The sequence below is a fragment of the Crotalus tigris genome, unplaced genomic scaffold (assembly GCF_016545835.1).
Source record: "Crotalus tigris isolate CLP2741 ecotype Arizona unplaced genomic scaffold, ASM1654583v1 scf7180000018183.1131761, whole genome shotgun sequence".
In the NCBI taxonomy this organism is placed as follows: domain Eukaryota; kingdom Metazoa; phylum Chordata; class Lepidosauria; order Squamata; family Viperidae; genus Crotalus; species Crotalus tigris.
In genome coordinates, this window is record NW_024096870.1 from 1,102,359 (window position 1) to 1,121,998 (window position 19,640).

A 19,640-nucleotide genomic window follows, 5' to 3' on the forward strand; every position below is an offset into this window, starting at 1 on the left:
AGGGAGAAAGCAGAATTGCTTAATTCATTCTTTGCATCTGTCTTTACATAAAAAAAGTCTGAAGTATCAAAAGTGATACCCTAAAAGACTGATTAGGAATACAAGTCAAAGTATGCAAGAAAATGATAAGACAATACATGTCCACTCTAGACAAGTTTAAATGACTAGAACCAGATAGATTACATCCAGAGTGAAGGAACTGACATAATTTCAGAATCACTGAACCATATTTTTCAGAGCTCTGGGAGTACTGGGGAACTACCAGAGGACTGGAAAAGAGCTGATGTGATTTCCATCTTAAAAAAATTGGATCCAGGAAACTACAGACCTAATAGTCTGACATCAATACCTTGGAAGATCCTGGAAAAGACAATCAACCAACAGATCTATGAACATCTAGAAAAAAAGCAAAGATATTACTGGAAGCCAACATAGGTTTTTCAAAAACAATCAAAGCTTATTGCATTGTTTGACGAAGTGGTTAAATTAATGAACAGCTAAATGCTGTGGACATAGTATATTTTGACTTTAATAAGACATTTGACAAAGTAAACTACAACTTACTTCTTGGTAAGTTAGAAAAATGCAAATAGACAGCATCACCACTAGATGGATTCATAATTGGCTGATCAATCACACTCAATGTGTAGTCCTATATGGAACTACATTTACATGGAAGGAAGCATGCTGTGGGGTGTCTCAAGGTTCTGTATAAGGCCCAATACTCTTCAACATCTTCATAAACAATTTAGATGAGGGGATAGAAAAGGAACTCATCAAATTTGTAGATGATACTAAACTGACAGGAATAACCAACACCCCAGAAGATAGGCTGAAGATCCAGAAGGCTCTTGACAGACTTGAACATTGGGCCCTATCCAACAAAATGCAATTCAGTGATGAGAAAAAATCAGGTGTTAGACTTAGGTAAGAAAAATCAAATATACAGGTATAGAATAAGTGTGCCTGGCTCAATAGCAGTAACTGTGAAAGGGATCTAGGAATCTTAGTGGACAGCCATTTACCTATGAGTCAGCAGTGTGCTGTAGCTGCCAAAAAAGCCAATGCAATCCTAGCTATATCAACCGAGGGATAGTATTAAGATCACATGAAATGTTGGTACCACTTTACACTGCTCTGATACTTATACATTTTATAAATAACAAACAAACAAATAAATACTGCATCCAGTTTTGGTCACCATGATACAAAAAAGATGTTGAGACTCTAGGAAGAGTGCAAAGAAGAGCAACAGAATTGATTAGAAGGATAAAACATCAGATGAACAGTTTCTGGAATTGTCTAATATAACAAAGAAAAGGACTGGGGTGACATGATAGCTGTCTTCCAATATCTGAGAGACTGTCACAGAGAAGACAGTCTATTCTCCAAAGTACCTGAGGGCAGGACAAGAAATAACAGATGGAAACTTATCAAGGAGCGATCCAATCTAGAACTAAGGATATATTTCCAAAAAATGAGAACAATTCATCAGTGAAATGGCTTTTCCTCCAGAAGTTATGGGTGCTCCATCACTGCATTTTTAAAGAAGATATTGGACAGCCATTTGTTCAGAATGGAATAGGGTTTCCTGCTTGAGCAGGGGATTGGACTCAAAAACCTCTAAGGTCTCTTCCAATTCTGTATTCTATAAGGTACTTGAATTTTCTTATAATAACCTCAGTCATCCCTAAATACTATTTTCATTGCAACAGTTTTTATGATTCAGCAGTGAAACAAAGTTGTCAGAGTTCAGTTATTATTGTATGACAAAGAAAAATTGCAAGGCAAAATGCTGCAATAGCTATAACTGACATGGCTTGGGTTTGGTTTAATTTAAACTTTTCAAATGTCTATTGAATGTTAGAAAAGTCACCTGAAAAAGGTTAGGAGCAACTCGGTTTGAAAATGTGATTTATCTCCCCTAGAATAAATTGTAATGTAGGATATTTTGGCAGTTCAAGGCAATTTTCAGTCATTTCACATACTGTAGAACATAATAAAATTAGTCAGGCAATTTTCTACAGTGAGCACAAATAATGTGACTACAATACAGCATTGTCTTTTGATCAAGAAATGAACCTTTAAAAATAGCTGGGAAATAGATTTTAAAGGAAATAAATGGAATCAATATGGTTAGTTCTGTTAATCTCATTAATAACAAACATAGGGCTTTATGTATTTACAAATTATGATGATATGAATTTAGAAGTATTACATTCTATAAACACTGTAGCCAACAAGCTACAAGATTTATATCAAAGAGAATTATAATAGTGATCAAATTTATTATAATATATTCCAGCATATTTAGATGGAATATATGTATGTTGATGTTGCTTTAAAATGCTTTTAAATTTGATGAAATAATAACCTTTTGACACCCTCTGCTTCATTTATACAGTAGAAAGTGTTACTAGCACCTCCAGTTTTTGACTTTTTGTATTATTAAATTGGATGATTTTGTATGAGTGATTCATAAATGGCATTGGCAGGTTAGACCCAAAAGGTTGAGAAAGCAGGAAAAGGAGAAGAAAGACAAAGGCAGAATTATCTTGAAAGAGTGATACAAACATTAGCTGGGGTGTGATATAAGGGTTTTCAATAATTTCTTATATACCTAATTTAATGTTGGACTCCAAACTGCTGGATTATGTGACTTAGGCTCTTGGAAAAAGAATGCAACTCAGTTATAACTGGAAATCATTTCAAGACTAGAACTGTTCACATGGGTTCTTTTAGGAGATTACAGAGAGAAAGAGAGGGAGGGAGGGAGGAAGGGAGGGAGAGTGTGTTTCTGAATACACAGCAACAACAAAATAAAAATTAAGAGAAATAAAAAAAAGACAATCTCTTCCCCAAAAAAACATAAAGATTCTAATAGAATTTAACCATTTAAGCAGTACTAGACATCTAACACACATGGCAAATGAAACTATACAGGAACGAGCTTAACATCCCAGATAACAACAATGGGGTGGTCACTGACCTCGAGCCAGACATCCTAGAATGTGAAGTGAAATGGGCCTTAGAAAATCTGAGCAACAACAAAGCTAGTGGAGGTGACAGTATTCCAACTGAGCTATTCAAAATCTTAAAAGACGATGCAGCAAGTGCTACAATTAAATTTGCCAGCAAATTTGGAAAACTCAACAGTGGCCACAGGATTGGAAAAGGTCAGTTTACATTTCAATTCCAAAGAAAGGTAATGCCAAAGAATGTTCAAACTATCACACCATTGCACTCATTTCACATGCAAGTAAAGTTATGCTTAAAATCCTACAAGCTAGACTCCAGCAGTATGTGGATTGAGAACTTCCAAAGTACAGGCAGGATTTCAAAGAGGCAGAGGAACTAGAGATCAAATTGCTAACATATGCTGGATCATGAAGAAAGCTAGGGAGTTCCAGAAAAAATATCTACTTCTGCTTCATTGACTATGCTAAAGCCTTGATTGTGTGGATCACAACAAATTGTGACAAGTTCTTAAAGAGATGGGAGTACCAGACCATCTCATTTGTCTCCTGAGAAACCTATATGTGGGTCAAGAAGCAACAGTGAGAACTGGACACGGAACCACTGATTGGTTCAAAATTGGGAAAGGAGTCCGGCAAGGCTGTATACTGTCACCCTGCCTATTTAACTTATATGCAGAGCACATCATGAGAAAGGCAGGGCTAGATGAATCAAAAGTTGGAATTGAGATTGCCGGGAGAAATATCAACAACCTAAGATATGCAGATGATACCACTCTAATGGAAGAAAGTGAAGAGGAACTAAAGAGCTTCTTGATGCAGGTGAAGAAGGACAGTGCAAAAATTGGCTTGAAAGTCAACATTAAGAAAACGAAAATCATGGCATCATGGCAAATAGATGGGGAAGCAATGGAGGTAATGACAGATTTTATTTTCCTGGGCTCTAAGATCACCGCAGATGGGGACTGCAGCCAAGAAATTAAAAGACGCTTGCTCCTGGGGAGGAAAGCTATGGCAAATCTAAACAGCATACTAAAAAGCAGAGACGTCACCCTGCCAATGAAAGTGCATATAGTCCAGGCAATGTATGGCTGTGAAAGTTGGACCATAAGAAAGGCTGAGTGCCAAAGAATTGAGGCCTTTGAACTATGGTGCTGGAGAAGACTCCTGCAAGTCCCCTGGACTGCAAGGCATTCAGTCAGTCCTAGAAGAGATCAACCCCGACTGCTCTTTAGAAGGCCAGATCCTGAAGTTGAAACTCAAGTACTTTGGCCACCTAATGAGAAGGAAGGATTCACTGGAGAAGAGCCTAATGCTGGGAAAGATTGAGGGCAATAGAAGAAGGGGACGATAGAGAATGAGGTGGCTGGATGGAATCACTGAAGCAGTAGGAGTGAGCTTAAATGGACTCCAGAAGATGGTAGAGGACAGGAAGACCTGGAGGAACATTGTCCAAAGGGTCGCAATGGGTCGGACACGACTTCGCAACTAACAACAACAAAAATCACACTATGTTGTTATCGATTGCCAACCCCCCCCATCCTAATAATACCACAGTATTAAATTATCATAAAATCTACACAATACTATCACACAAATTTCTCTACATGTTTCTATAAAGTATGTTCCTAAAAAAAATTGATATGAAGTCCAAGACCAAAAGACTAAATGAACCTACTTAGGCCCAAATATTTTAACTTAGCTGACTACACTTGGAGCACAGGTGGGATAAATAAAGGGAAAAATAAAGAAAACCTCTTTATTACATATGCAATTGTCAAAAACCAAAAATATCTGTTTTAGTCCATCCAGCAACTTTGACTGATCTCATTAATACCATTAGACACACACAAACATAATTTACAAATGGCAAACTACTTCAGTACCTTTGCCCAGAAAATGACATCTTTTTAACTTACAAACAAAATGCCCTCATATATGCCACATGCGCAAAGAAAAGTGCCAGGTGGGCCAATTGAGATATCTTTGCATTTTTTCACATGGTACTTAAGGCTCAGGAACAATGTAAAGAGATTTGCTCTAAAGAAATCAGTGTAATACTTGTGCATATCTTTCTCTGTGTTAAGCGTTTTTAAGCAAATGAACAGATATGAAAGACCTTTGAAGAATCTGCTTAGTGACTATCAGGAGGCTGGTCAGTACTGTGCATATATAAAATATGTTCATGCATTTTTATTGCTACTAGAGATGCTTCTTTGAAATGTCTGCAGAAAAAAGCATAATGTGAGATTCTCATTTTCACTTTATTTCATTATTTAAGATATTAATACTTAGAGGATAATTAATACGGACAATTCAGGTTTTATATATATGTTGTAGATACAAATATATTTATTTTGTCATCCACTGGTATCCTACTTTTCATGTGAAGATTTTTGCAAATGAAATTTACATAGCATGAAAGGTTGGTTTGCTCTCTTGACACCTCAGTCACAAATCTACTGCCTATCTGGTTAATAGAAAGGAAATTTTGCTTAGGAAGGATGTTCTATATGTCAAAAAATAATTCATTATTCAACCCTGCGCTATGTTTTCAATGGAAGAGTAATTTTTGCTGCTTTAAAATGTGATGAAGGAAATACAGAAGCTGAATAGATAAAGCCATTATCAAACAGGCTTTCAATCTCTGGGTGGTTCACAACAGGTGAAAAAAAATCTAATAAAAATTTTAAAAACCCAGAGATCAAAAAATTGTCAATACCTACCCAGACTAAGTGGTAGCATGTAAGATACTGACATAACGTAATGTGTAAATTGCATTGAAAAATCAAAATAGGATTCCAAACAGATATGACCCATTTATTTGATCTTTCCATAAGAGTCATCTTGCCTCCCCAGGTATGGCTTTAAAATAATTCATTGCAAATATTTTTTTATACAAGTAGTGATGGTAGGTTATCGAGAGAAATAAAAGTAAGAATTATTATTGAACTGTAGAATCATTTCTCATGCCTTCTTTATTTTAACCTAAGTAGAAGGTAAAAGGGTAATGGGCAAGTATCCCTTACTGTAAGGACCCACCCCACTTTGCATCTTAAGAAGACAGAACTCTTGGAATAATTCTTCCAACAGGAATCCTTTATTAAGAGAAAATGGTTGCAGGCATGCTAGACAGGACTTGGGGTCCAAGCTCTCCCATTCAAGGTTTTAAGGGGTTCCCCAGTAGTCCCACCCAATCAACCCCCCTTCCAGTGATAGTTTCAAGTATCACAATTCCACCCCCTTTCTTCTTTCTTCCGTCTGGATGGAGACTTCAGGTAACTACATGAAAGGCAAATACCCTGCTTTGTTATGATAAGGTCCTCTAGTGCTAACGCTTTGATGTTACAATAAACACACATTCAGCATTCAGCTCTTTGAAGTGTACTGAAGGAAGTGAGGGCCATAAAGCCCCTTTGTTCTCCCCCTTCTCTCCCTCTTATGGCAGAATCCAAAGAAGGCAGAATTGGGAGTTTCTATATTTGATAATTAAAGATGAAATATAATTGGATTCTGACACTTACTATAGGAATATCCAGTACAGTAGGCTTCAAATTAGGCTGAGAACTGCATGGAGCTGTAAGGCAGCAGGTTGCCTGTCTCTTGACTTAATAGATAAGTGAAATATGCCACAAACACCAGCCTTTTTTGTTGAGTCCTTGGCGGGAAGCAGACACGAGAAGCAGTTGAACTTCTCAGTTTCCTTTATTCAGCGTTCAGCTTACAAGTAGATGGCTTCAGCAGCTCCCAAAACCTCCCAGCTTCTTATATAGACGCTTCCCGGGTAAATGTGTTACTTTTCCTGCGCCAGCACCCGCGCATGCGCACGGCGCTGGCGACAGCCTGTCTGGTCCCGGCAGCTTTGCACCTGCCCGGGACTGCCTGCAAACGCCCGAGCCGTTTGCAAGGCTCGGGACATAACACCCCTTTCCCCCGGGCTAAAACTACTACCAACATATAATCATTTATTTTATGCAGTGTTCTGCTTCTCAGTGCTCCTATCGTTACCTGGCTTTTGTTTAGCCAGCAATGTTATGTAATCCTCTAAGTATTTAGGAGACTTCTTTGCTCTCTGTGACCTTCTCAGCTCTGGGTTACTAGCATGAGTTCCCTGACTGGAGGGAGATGTGAGCCTGTTCTCCTTATTTTGCCTTGGTGCCTTCCAAGGACTGTGCCCTGATGCCTGGCCTGCTTGCTTGCCCACCGGGCTCGTCAGGCCAGGGCTTCTGTCACTTTATGACCTGGTTGACCTGCCTAGCTGTAGACCCTCGGGCCCCTTGAAGTGATAGCCACTGCTGGGAGTCTCTGTTGAACCTCCTAGGTCCGTCCAAGACCTGTCAGGAGGCTGACCATTCCCTGAACCCCGTTCTGTGTCCGGGCTTGTGTGGGTTTCTGTACTTTCCCAAAACTCAGTTACTCCCTGATTTGGGCTAGAGGTGTTGTAGTCGGGACTTGGTTCCTCGACCACCTCCCTGTATGTTTGACCCCCTGTAGAATTTGGGGTAAGGTCAGGCCAACCTTGGGGATTGTGTGCCAGCTCTCTTGCGGGGAATGATTTGTTGGGATGCCCCCGGGTATCCTCCGTGACTGGAGTGCTGTGTGATGTGTGTGGAAGGTGAGTATGCCCCCGGGGTGACTCCCTGGCTGGAGTAGGCGTGAGTGCCTGTTGTGTGGGTAAGCTCCATGAATTCCTTTTCGGAGCAATTGCGGAACCCTGGGATGGGCCGTTTGTGGCTCCATCAGTGGAGATGGGCAGCAGCTCGTGCCCTTCCCTTTGCTCCAAAGGGTCCCCCTCCCCCCCTGGAAAAGACCCAGGAGTCTCATCTGAAAAGTCCCGCCTAGGGCGGAGTTGGTCGATGTGCCGACGCAGGACACGACCGTTGTCCAGGGCAACCTCGTAGGAGAGAGGACCTGTGACCCTGGAAATAGAAGCGGGGACCCAGGTATGACCAGGCCCGTAATTGCGAGCCCAAACCGGGGCACCCACAAGTAGTTGTCTAGGTGCCCTAGGATGTGAGGTAGATGAAGGCAGTCTGTCCGGATGCAACCAGTCAAGTTTAGTAGTAAGTTGACGCCCCCAACGAAGTTCAGCTGGGCTTCTCCCTGTAGAAGTGGACGGTGTGGTGCGATAAGAAAGGAGAAAGTCAGCCAACCTGTGATGCCAGTCCCCGTAGGTGAGTCTTTTCAAGGCGTCCTTTGTGATGCGCACCATACGTTCAGCCATACCGTTGGTGGACGGGTGGAAGGGTGCAGACGTGGCATGACGAATCATGTTAGCCTGTAAGAAAGCTTGGAATTCGGAGGAAGTGAATTGAGGGCCGTTGTCAGACACGATGACATCTGGAAGCCCGTGTGCAGCAAAAATCCCCCTCAGTACCTGAATAGTCTTTGCAGTGGTGGTGGAAGAGACAGGTACAACCTCAAGCCATTTTGAATGGCTGTCAACAAGGACCAAGAAGAACTGGCCCTGAAAGGGTCCAGCATAGTCAATGTGCACCCTAGACCATGGGGACTGCGTTTCCTCCCATTTATGCACGGGAGCTTGGGGCATCTCTGGGCGAGATCGTTGGCACAGGTGGCATGCATGCACCTTAGCCTCAATATCCTTATCTAAAACAGGCCACCACAAGTGGCTGCGTGCAAGAGCCTTCATACGAACAATGCCAGGATGACCCTCGTGGAGGGATTCTAAGACCCTAGTCCTCATTGAGGTGGGAATGACAACTCTGTTTCCCCAAAGCAGACAACCCTGAGAAAGGGACAACTCGTTTCTTTTGGACCAGAAACTCTGAAACTCAGGACTAGGGCAGTGCTCAGGCCAACCGGACAAAACCCAGGAACGGACACGTGAAAGTGTGTGATCTGTACCTGTTTCAGCGGCAACATCCCTGGCACAAAGAGGGAGCTCGGGCAAGGCTTGGATTGATAGAATGTTGACAGCTGGTGCAGGGTCAGCTTCTACTACTGGCAGAGGCAATCTACTGAGGCCATCAGCATGGCCCATTTCTTTCCCAGGCTTGTGGAGTAAAGAAAAATCATATGCAGACAGAAAAATAGACCACCTAAGCATTCTAGGGGAAATGATTTGGGGAGTCTGCTTACGTGTGGTAAACAGTCCCAGCAGAGGCTTATGGTCAGTAAAGACCGTGAAATGCCTGCCATAGAGAAAATCGTGGAATTTTTTAATTCCAGCGACAACAGCCAGAGCCTCCCTGTCTATCTGAGCGTAGTTGCACTCAGCAGAAGACAATGTTCTGGAGTAATATGCAACAGGAACCAGAGTTCCATCAGACCTGAGGTGGCTCAGGACAGCTCCTACCCTGTAAGGGGACGCATCACATGCGATGCACACAGGAAGAGATTCGTTGAAATGTGCAAGTACACTGTTAGAAGTGAGCAAGGCCTTGACTTTGTTAAAGCAAGCCTCATGTGTATGTGACCACTGCCACACTGCTTGTTTGTCTAGTAGCCTGTGAAGAGGCTCAGCTACACTAGCTTTACGTGGAAGAAAAGAATTGTAGAAATTCAGGAGGCCCAGGAAGGCCTGAAGTTCGGCCTTGGACTTTGGCCTAGGTGCTTCTAAAATAGCTGTCAGTTTGGATTCAGCAGGGTGAATCCCAGCAGCATCAATTTTGAACCCCAGAAATTCAGTAGAAGGCACCCCAATCTTGCATTTGTCTTTTTTGAGCTTGAGGCCTGACTTCCTGAATCTTAACAGAACAGCCCTTAGCCTTTCAGCTAGAATGTGTGTGGAGTCTCCTGCAATTAAGACATCATCAAAGTAGGGGCAAACCCCTGGTATACCCCGTAGTGTGTTTTCCATTACGCTTTGGAAAATCCCAGGAGCGACATTCACTCCAAACTGCAGCCTTTTTACCTTAAAGGCTCCCCTGTGGGTCACAATAGTCTGAGCTATAGCAGCATCATCATCAACAGGCAGCTGTTGATACGCTTGAGCTAGGTCAAGCTTTGCAAAAACGTGCCCCCCCTTGAGGGAGGCCAGAATATGACTGACCACAGGAACAGGATAGGCATGTTGCTGCAATGCCTTATTCAGAGTGCATTTGTAGTCAGCACAAATGCGAATGTCCCCATTTGCCTTTAGAGGCGTGACAATGGGGGTCTCCCAAGGACTGGAATCAACAGGTTCTAGGATTCCCTGTTGAATCAGTTTGTCTAACTCAGTGTCAATTTTACTCTTTAAAGCAAAAGGGACCCTTCTTGCTTTAATTCTAATGGGAGTGACAGTGGGGTCTAGCTTTAAGGACACAGGGGGTCCTATTAATGTGCCTAGCTGGGGGCTGAAAACATCTGCAAATTCTTTGCAGACTTCCTGTAGGTTGAGTGTTTGTAAACTGTTGAGTCCTGTGACGTATATCCCCAGGGCCTCAAACCAATCGAGTCCTATGAGACTCGTTCGTTCACCCCCTACTACTAATAAGTCTAGTGGACCTTCAAAACTCTTGTATTGCACGTTAAGGGTGGCCTCCCCCTTAACACACACTCTTGAATTTTGAAAATCTGTTAACACAATGTCAGAAGGCCTTAACTTGGCCTGAGTTCCACTACCGGAACAAATCTTCCTAAATGTATGCAAGGAGATAATTGAAAAGGCAGACCCTGTGTCTAGTTCCATAGATAATGGAACCCCTTGTAGCTTCACCTTGAGTGACAGCTTTTTCTTAATTGGCTTGTGTGTGCCTGTCCTAAGGATGCTTCTTCGCGAAGCGCAAAACCCTACCCTATTCTGGCTGGGGAATCTGGTACCTTTCAGGCGCAGTTCTTCCTGAGGTTGTACCTTTCGTCGGCCCAGACACACAGCTGCAATGTGTCCTTGTTTGCCGCATGCCCGGCAGGTAGCGGAGCGGAACTTGCAGTCGGTTCTCCTGTGGCGACCTCCACAGCCGATGCACTTGAGCGGAGCTGAAGAGCTTCCCTTCTGTTTTTCTTCCGTCGTGGGGTGGAGACGGTCGACTTCCTCGTCTGGATCCTCCTCGGAGTTCCTTTGGGCGTCTTCCTGGTGCACGGATGCAACCTCTGGACTGTTTCTGATCGGCCGCATGTTCTTGATAGCGCCGCCTGCTGCTTCTTCTGTGGTGACTTCCCTTAAGGCATCTTGGTAGGACAGTTCTTCTTTAGCGAAAAGTCTCTGTTGTAGATCTCGATGCCTTAACCCGCACACGAATCGGTCCCTCAGTCGTTCTTCGAGGTCTTTGAACTCGCAGTGCTTGGCGGCCTTCCGTAATGCGGCGATGAATTCTTTGGCCGACTCGCTGGGCCGTTGATCCCTCTGCTCGAAGGTGTGGCTCCATGCGATGATGGACATCTTGGGGTGGAAGTGCTCTTTCAGTAGCTTCTTCAGATCTGCGTAGCTGACAGACTCTACTGCAACAGGTGCTGCAAGGTTTTCTGCGATGTCGAAGGCGTCTTGACCGCAAACACAAAGCAGGGTGGCAGCCTTCAAGCTCTCTTCCCTCACTTGGTTTGCCTTGAAGTAGTTCTCCACCCTGGCTACGTATGACTCCCACCGCTCTGGATGTGAGACGTCGAATTCCGAAAGCCTTCCGATTTTTGCCATCTTCAGATCTTCAGGAGACGGGTCTATCAGCCAGCCTACCCCCGAATGCGCACCGGATTGGCGGGCAGCTGCCGAGTCGACGCCGTTCCTTTCCGCCGCTCAGGACTCCTTGGGTAAGCTTACACTTCTTCCTTTCCAGGTAGTGCAAGGCATCCCACCTCGTCGCCAGTGTTGAGTCCTTGGCGGGAAGCAGACACGAGAAGCAGTTGAAGTTCTCAGTTTCCTTTATTCAGCGTTCAGCTTACAAGTAGATGGCTTCAGCAGCTCCCAAAACCTCCCAGCTTCTTATATAGACGCTTCCCGGGTAAATGTGTTACTTTTCCCGCGCCAGCACCCGTGCATGCGCACAGCGCTGGCGACAGCCTGTCTGGTCCCAGGCAGCTTTGCACCTGCCCGGGACTGCCTGCAAACGCCCGAGCCGTTTGCAAGGCTCGGGACATAACATTTTTCATAAATGTATTCTTTTTCTTTGATCCCATGGGAAGGAAGGAAGAATCTGGACTTTTATTTATTGTAATTGTATTCTTCCTTCCTGTCATAACACAAGATGGGAATCTCCCCTAATATGTTCCTCATAACAAAATAACTAAGTGAGCCTGACTACCCTAAAACAAACAAGAAAGTTTATTGACATCTGATCAAGGAACAGATACATTCACTCTAACCTATTATTGAAATTCAATTGAAATATTGAATAACCCGTGGAGTAGTATTTTTAATTATTGTCCCATGCACTCCAAATGAAGACTTTTTTGCCATAATCTCATTATAAATGATTCTTGTAAGCTTACCAATGAAAAACATAAACGTGTCAGAATATTTTCTAGTTTCTTGAAGTTATTTTTCCCTTCACAGTTTATTTAGATTCTTCTTTATGATCTGAAAAAGCTTCCTATCTTCCTGTGATTTTAAATGAAGAATAGTAACCCAGAAAAGATTCTTAAGAAAACAGCAGACTCACATATCCTACAGCTATCTTGTAACTAAGAAATGCTTCTGCTAGCAGGAAAATTTCATGAACAGTTTGTCCTGGGCAGAGAGAAAAAGCAATGTTTTGGCAACAAAGTAAATGAAAACAGTCAAAGAAATGTCAAATAATTTCTTGACACCTTAGAAAAGAACACTATATACAGAATGTGTTCTAACCAGAAAAATGGGAGAGGTGGGAGACAGAAACAATCAGTTTTCTTGCAATCATTTAATGTATTCACCATTGATTTAATTTTATAGAACTAGCATTAATATATAGGACAAAAATATTCTTATTTCCACAATTCTACAGTACGTACATATATGTCCCTAAAGCCTTCTAATCCCACAAACTGCAAGTGAAAATGCCCTAATGTGAACTAGGATGGACCTGTGCAAATAACTTGCCCTTTCCACTAATGCAGGACTGTACAAATTTTACTTATCCCAAATTGGACTAGAATTGCAGGAAAGTTATTTTAAAAAGTAGTGACCAGGATGAAAATGCATTTCATGTTACATACATTTCTTTAAAAATACTATTATAAATATTATTATAAAACTTTATATTGTATGCCAGTTTCTCTCATTCCTTCACAGAAGGGTTATACTCTTGGTCACTCAAGTCCTGGCAATTTTCTGATTGCACTATTATAATGTGATCTATGTAGGGCTGCTCTTAAAGAGTATCTAGAAACATTAGCTGGTGCAAAAATGCAGCAGCATGAGTAGTTATATGTATGTATTTCTGGAAGAACACAGCTTATACCTGTGCTTGGTGAGCTGCATTGGTTGGCAGGTTGTTTTGGGTCTAGTTTAAGGTGCTGTGGTTGATCTTTAAAGTCCTTCATGGCATGGCCATGCATTATTTGAGTTATTGTCTCTCCCACCGTTAGCTAGACTGATTTCTCAGGTTGGTGATACATAACAGTATAGAAACAAAAATAAGTTATTTTTCTTACCATTGCTATATTTATTTTGAATGAATTATCTACATGGGATTTAAGGGATTCTATGCCATAAATTTCAAAATGACAAGCCTTTGATACCATATATTTTGTTTTGCAGTGCATGTGTGATGCATGTTGTTTATGCTCTGTTTCAGCCAATAAAATAACTTGCAAAGCCTCTTTCAAATTAAGTCACAATTTATTTTCTAGAATTTCATTACTGGATTTTTCCTAGCCTTTCTATTGTGCTTGTATGATTTGTAATCTATAGAGAATGAAAATGTTCTGAGATAGTAGATAGTATGCTTTGTGTGAAAAATTTCCCCATTTAATTTTCAGTTAAAACTGGACATTTCCTACCAACTGGTAAAAATTATGATAAGCTAGTTTGGCTAAAGAATATTTTTCTCTTCCATTTAATTTTGCGAAGTTTTCAAAGACAGTCTACCTGCAGTTTTCGTGGCAAGATTTTTCAGAAGTGGTTTGCCATTGTCTTCTTCCTAGAACTGAAAATGAGAGACTGATCCAAGGTCATCCAGCTGGCTTCATTCCATTGTCAGGATAAGAACTTCCAGTTTCTGGTCTGATACATTACCACTACACCAAACTGGTTCTTGGGACAAAATAAAGCTTGGTATAAAAAGCCAACATAGTGCTAGGCTGAATTAACAGAGGGATAGAATCAAGATCAGGTGAAGTGTCAATACCACTTTACAATGCCTTGATAAGGCTACACTTGGAATACTGCATCCAGTTTTGGTCACTGCGATATAAAAAAGATGTTGAGACTCTAGAAAGAGTACAGAGAAGAGCAACAAAGATAATCAGGGGACTGGAGGCTAAAACATATAAGGAACGGTTGCTGGAATTGGGTATGTCTAGTTTAATGAAGAGAAAGATGGGGGGTGACATAATAGTAGTGTTCCAATATCTCAGGAGCTGCCACATAGAAGATGGAGTCAAGCTATTTTCCTAAGCGCCTGAAGGCAGGACAAGAAGCAACAGATGGAAACTAACCAAAGAGAGAAGCAACCTAGAACTAAGGGGAAATTTCCTGACAGTTAGAACAATTAATTAGAGGAATAACCTGCCTCTATATGGATTATTAATCTTTGAATCCTATTAAAAGAAACAATAACACCAATAAAATAACTATGCAGGAGATAAGATATATCTTTTTATTCCCACTTACTAAAATTAATATTCTTAAAACAGTTCTTGCATTTGTCTATATGCATATTTTCACATTAAAATTCCTTGTGCTCAATAAGGAAAGCACTGATTGCTAAAAGTCCAATATTAGAACATAATTCTAATTAAGTACACATCATGCTTAATTAATCAAATCATAATATGCTTATGAAATTCTTATGCATATAGCTCACAAACTCAAAAGAGATTGAAGAGAGTGACATTCATCAAGAAGTTGTTTCAATATTTATTTTGGGTGTAAGGTAGGGTGGAGCAAGATTTGTTAACTTCTGTTATTTCCATAGTACTTTTCTTTTTCAAGATACGAAGGCCCTTTTGAGAGTGATCTTCCAATGCTCTTGCTCTCTGGAATAGCATCCCCACCCACCAAGAAGTGAATTAGCCTCCTCTCTTTAGGTTTTCAGCCTAGTTTTGGTCACATGTTGATGTGGTTTGTTGGGCCCCTGTTTGGTTTGGTTTTGTTTATTACTTTTATGATTGCTTTCGTCAAATTGCCTGTGGGTTCCATATTTTTAACTACTTTTATTATTTTCTACTTGAATTGTAAGCCACCCAGAGTCTATGGGGCAGCTAGTATAAATTTAAGATAATAATAATATGATATTCTGATTTGTAAAATTATATTTTCTTCTTTTTACCTCTAGATAAAATGATTTGCCCACATTTTTATGAAGACAGTTTATATAATCAGTGTAATTACAAAAAAAGGATAAGACTGACTTATTTCTTCCTAGGAATCTGCTGAACTCTCTAAAACTGATCAGTTTTATTTCTATTCAATAGAGTAGAGCAGATATTTCATTAGATTTCCTTCCAGATTTTTAATAAAATATCCAAATGTACATTAATTGGTTCACTTAGGGGTAAGAGTGGTTGTTTGGTTTCAGAAGTACATTTGACAGCTGGTGGTTTTGCTTTGTACGTTCTTTTTGCAGCAACATGTTGTGAACTCATATAAGTGTAGGACTATCTGTAGGATTTTATAAGAATCTTTTGTAGGATTTCCTGAAGTGATCATGTATGTTAGGCCCTTCCCCATTTGTAGACAATTTGTCTAAAAAAGTTTTTTAAAGCCCCACAACTGAATACAAAGTAATACGACTCCACATCCCAGACAGTTTTTCTTATGATTCAATTTTACTGTAAACAGGCATGGTCATAATTCCCTAAATAATATATTAAGGATAGATAAGCATTCCAAAACTAGATATTACAAAAGTTAGGAATATTACTTATGTCTTGGAACGGGATCATAGATACAAAGCATCATTTCAATTTCAGTTTTATTCCTATAAAGCAATTTCAATAATACATGGAAATGAAATAATTCCAAACTGGGTTCTTAAAAGTCCTTATGTTTTCATCTCCCTTGGTTAGAACTTAGATTTTGTAAACTTGAAAATAAATCCTGGTTCTATGTATCTCTATTTGTAAAGATTCCTTCATTTTAAAAATACAAAGCACAATCACGATGTAATGCATGAACAGTCCACTAAAAGAGATTAAATTATACATGATTAAGAGAATAGATTTTTACCACTCTTCTTTCAATAGCTAACAATAGTAATTTTAAACTATCATCAACAGTAAAGGTAAACACCATACAATGTTCAAACTATTATTGTAATGATTTATAATAATCATTCACTCAGTCGTGAAAAGGCTTACTGACAGATCTTATCTAATATGCACAGCCCTGAACAGACTTCATTTTTTTAAGTTTACTTAATATCCGTTTCTTTGATTCAGAAAATATGTAATGCAATTGGGCATCTTGAAACAGTTCATTAATTTTTGTTTTATCCCAGAAAGCAAGTAGAAGAATAATACATGTCTTGTAGTGATTTAAAAAATGTTTACTGTCATCTACCTCACTATTCAAAGTTTCTTTGTTTTTCCTGTCTTGCCTTTACTTTGTTTTTCTCAATGTATGTCTTTATGAGTGAGTGGTTGTCCATTGGCTGGGGGAGCAGATCCTGAAATAACTCAAGGAAAAGGTATTCCTTTTTTAAAACCCCTTTTTTTTTCTTCTTGCCTTTTAACTCCCAAATAAATCCTTAACTATGATATAAAAATATGAATTCTTTTGGAATCAGATTCTCATTCTAAAACCTTAGCACTTGCCCTTTTGTCCTTCGGTGTGCCTCAAAAAGAAGTTGCTGCAAGCTGGTTATGTAACGTATTGAAAATGCAATGCTGTTTTCTAAATTATGTAATTATATTTTTCTATAACTACTAGATAATGTTCAGAATCTGTATTAATAAATGCTTCATTAAGTTTGCATTTAAGTGCAGGTATCACCTGCAATGGATTGTAGCTACTATTTCATCTTTTAATCTCTAATTCACATAAACTAAAAAAGTTATGCTGTATAAGTCAGTGTACTTAATAATCTATATAATCAGATGCAGATATTTTGCTTAGTTTTCCCTGTCATTCAGAGAATGCAAATGAGTAGAATCCACTTGTTTTTTAATTGAAGAACCTGGTCTGAAATGAATTAATTAAATTCAACAATGTTGTAGGGACAGTTTTAGTGCCATATGTAAGCCTGAGGGACATTTTATCTGCTCTTAAAGTGATAATAGTAATTTTAATTGTATTTAATGATACTATATTTTTAATGATTGTTGAGTGTTAAGACAGCATTAAGCCTATTAAAAATTGTGCTGGCTGAAACAAATGTTAGCTTTGGAAACACTGCATGTGTTTAGCAGTTCAGCAGAATTCATTTTTACTTCAATAAAGTTGTTGATGATATTTATATAGTCCAGATACTGGAAAACAGAAGGATTTTCAAGTACTTCAGAACTCTGACCTTGTTATTAAAATTGTAAATATATATAACAGAACAAAACAGTGTCCAACAGATTATTCCACCTCTTAATTCAGAATTTAAACTGTTCCACTGCCTTCAAGAAATTGGGACAATAAATATAGTATCATTGTTCTGTTTTCTGCTTGGTTCAGCATTGAAGAGGCAGCAATAGGAACAAGTGCTTCTTTATTGAAGGTCAAAATAGAACCTAACAAATGTTGTTCCACCCCTATTTATACATTCAGCAGCATCAGCCAATGAATGCACTGTATTCTCCCGCTCAAATCCATACTAATCAGTCTTGTAGACGGCAAGTCTAGCTAGCAGGCAACGTGGTCTGCTAATGGTTCCTGCACAGCTCTCAGTAACTTGTTTCATAATTCAGCTCAATACATTGCACTCCTCCCCCCGGTTCTTTAACACGTACAAGGCATTGTCTGTTGTTCAAAATTTACACACATATTCAAAAGGCACATTGACACTCAGCGATATCTAAGCCTGATGTTACACTGGTCAGAATCACAAATACCTAAGCATTTCAGTTACAAGGAAACACATAAGCATTCCAATTTTCCAAAGAAACATACATAGTATTTAAGTACATATGCATTCAACATTTCAAAGGAACATACATAAGCATTTTAAGTTTGCAAAGACAGAAACCTTATGTAGTCCTTTAAAAACTTCAGTGGGCCTTTCACCCACTCCAAGCATTTCAGAGCTGCTGCTAGCTCCCGATCTGCATGCTCACCTGCCAGGCTCAGCAGACCGGGGCTGTGTGACCCATCTTACATGGGTAGAACTGGTTCGTTAAGGCTGGCCTGTTCCAGTAGACCTGAGCCTTTGTCCATTTCCCTGTGGCTGGCCTGTCCCAGTAGGCCCAAGCCAGAATTCTGCACAAGACCATCTTCCAGGGCCACTTCATATGAGAGCAGCCCTGACACCTTACAAACCACAGCTACCACCCATAGTGCCCCTGGTCCATAGTTGCGTGCCCAAACCAGATCACCCTCTTGCAAGTGCCTCGGTGGCTTAGGCTGCTGCACTTGTGAAGCAAGCCTGTCTGGATGTAAGCGATCCAGCTTCATGATCAACCGGCGCCCCCATCTAACTCAGTTGGGCTCTTGCCTGTAGAAGTGCAGGGTGCTATGCATTGGCAGAGTAGGAAGTTTACCAACCTGTGATGCCAATTTCCATGGGTGATCCTCTTCAAGAATTCCTTTGTTATGCAAACCATGCATTCCGCTTGGCTGTTAGAGGCCGGGTGAAAAGGAGCTGAAGTGGCATGCCTAATCATATTTGCCCTCAAAAAGGACTGAAACTCTGAGGACGTAAATTGAGCCCTATTGTCTGAGACTATGACATCTGGGAGCCCATGCGTTGCAAAGATGCCCCTCAGCAACTGGATGGTCCTGGCAGTAGTCATAGCAGACACTGGAATGACTTCTAGCCACTTGGAGTGACTGTCCACACCAATGAGGAAGAGTTGCCCCTAAAAGGGGCCAGCAAAGTCGATATGAATCCTCGACCAAGGGGCTTGTGTGGTCTCCCATCTATGTACAGGAGCATGTGGCATTTCTGGCCTTGACTCCTGGTAAATGTGAAACCTGTGGACCTGGGCCTCGATGTCTTTATCGAGCCCAGGCCACCAGAGGTAGCTACGCACAAGTGCCTTCATCCGGACTATGCCCGGATGTCCCTCATGCAAAGAATCAAGGACTCTAGTCCTCAGTGAGGTCAAGATCACTACCTTGCTACCCCACAGGCACAACCCTGATCTGATTCTAATAGCTGTAGAGGCAACCTACTTAGGCCGTCAGCATGGGCCATTTCCTTACCCGATTTGTGAACCAGGCAATAGTCATAAGCAGAGAGGAATATTGACCACATCAACATTCTAGGAGAGATAATTTGGGGTGTCTGCTTGTTCATAGTGAACAGCCCCAGAAGAGGCTTGTGGTCAGTGAAGACCATGAAATGGCGGCCATACAAAAAGTCATTCAGCTTTGGGCGGCGTCAGCCAATGAATGCACCATATTCTCCAGTTCAGATGCATACTAATCAGTCTTGTAGACAGCAAGTCTAGCTAGCAAGCCACGTTGTCTACTAATGGTACCTGCACAGCTCTCAGTAACCT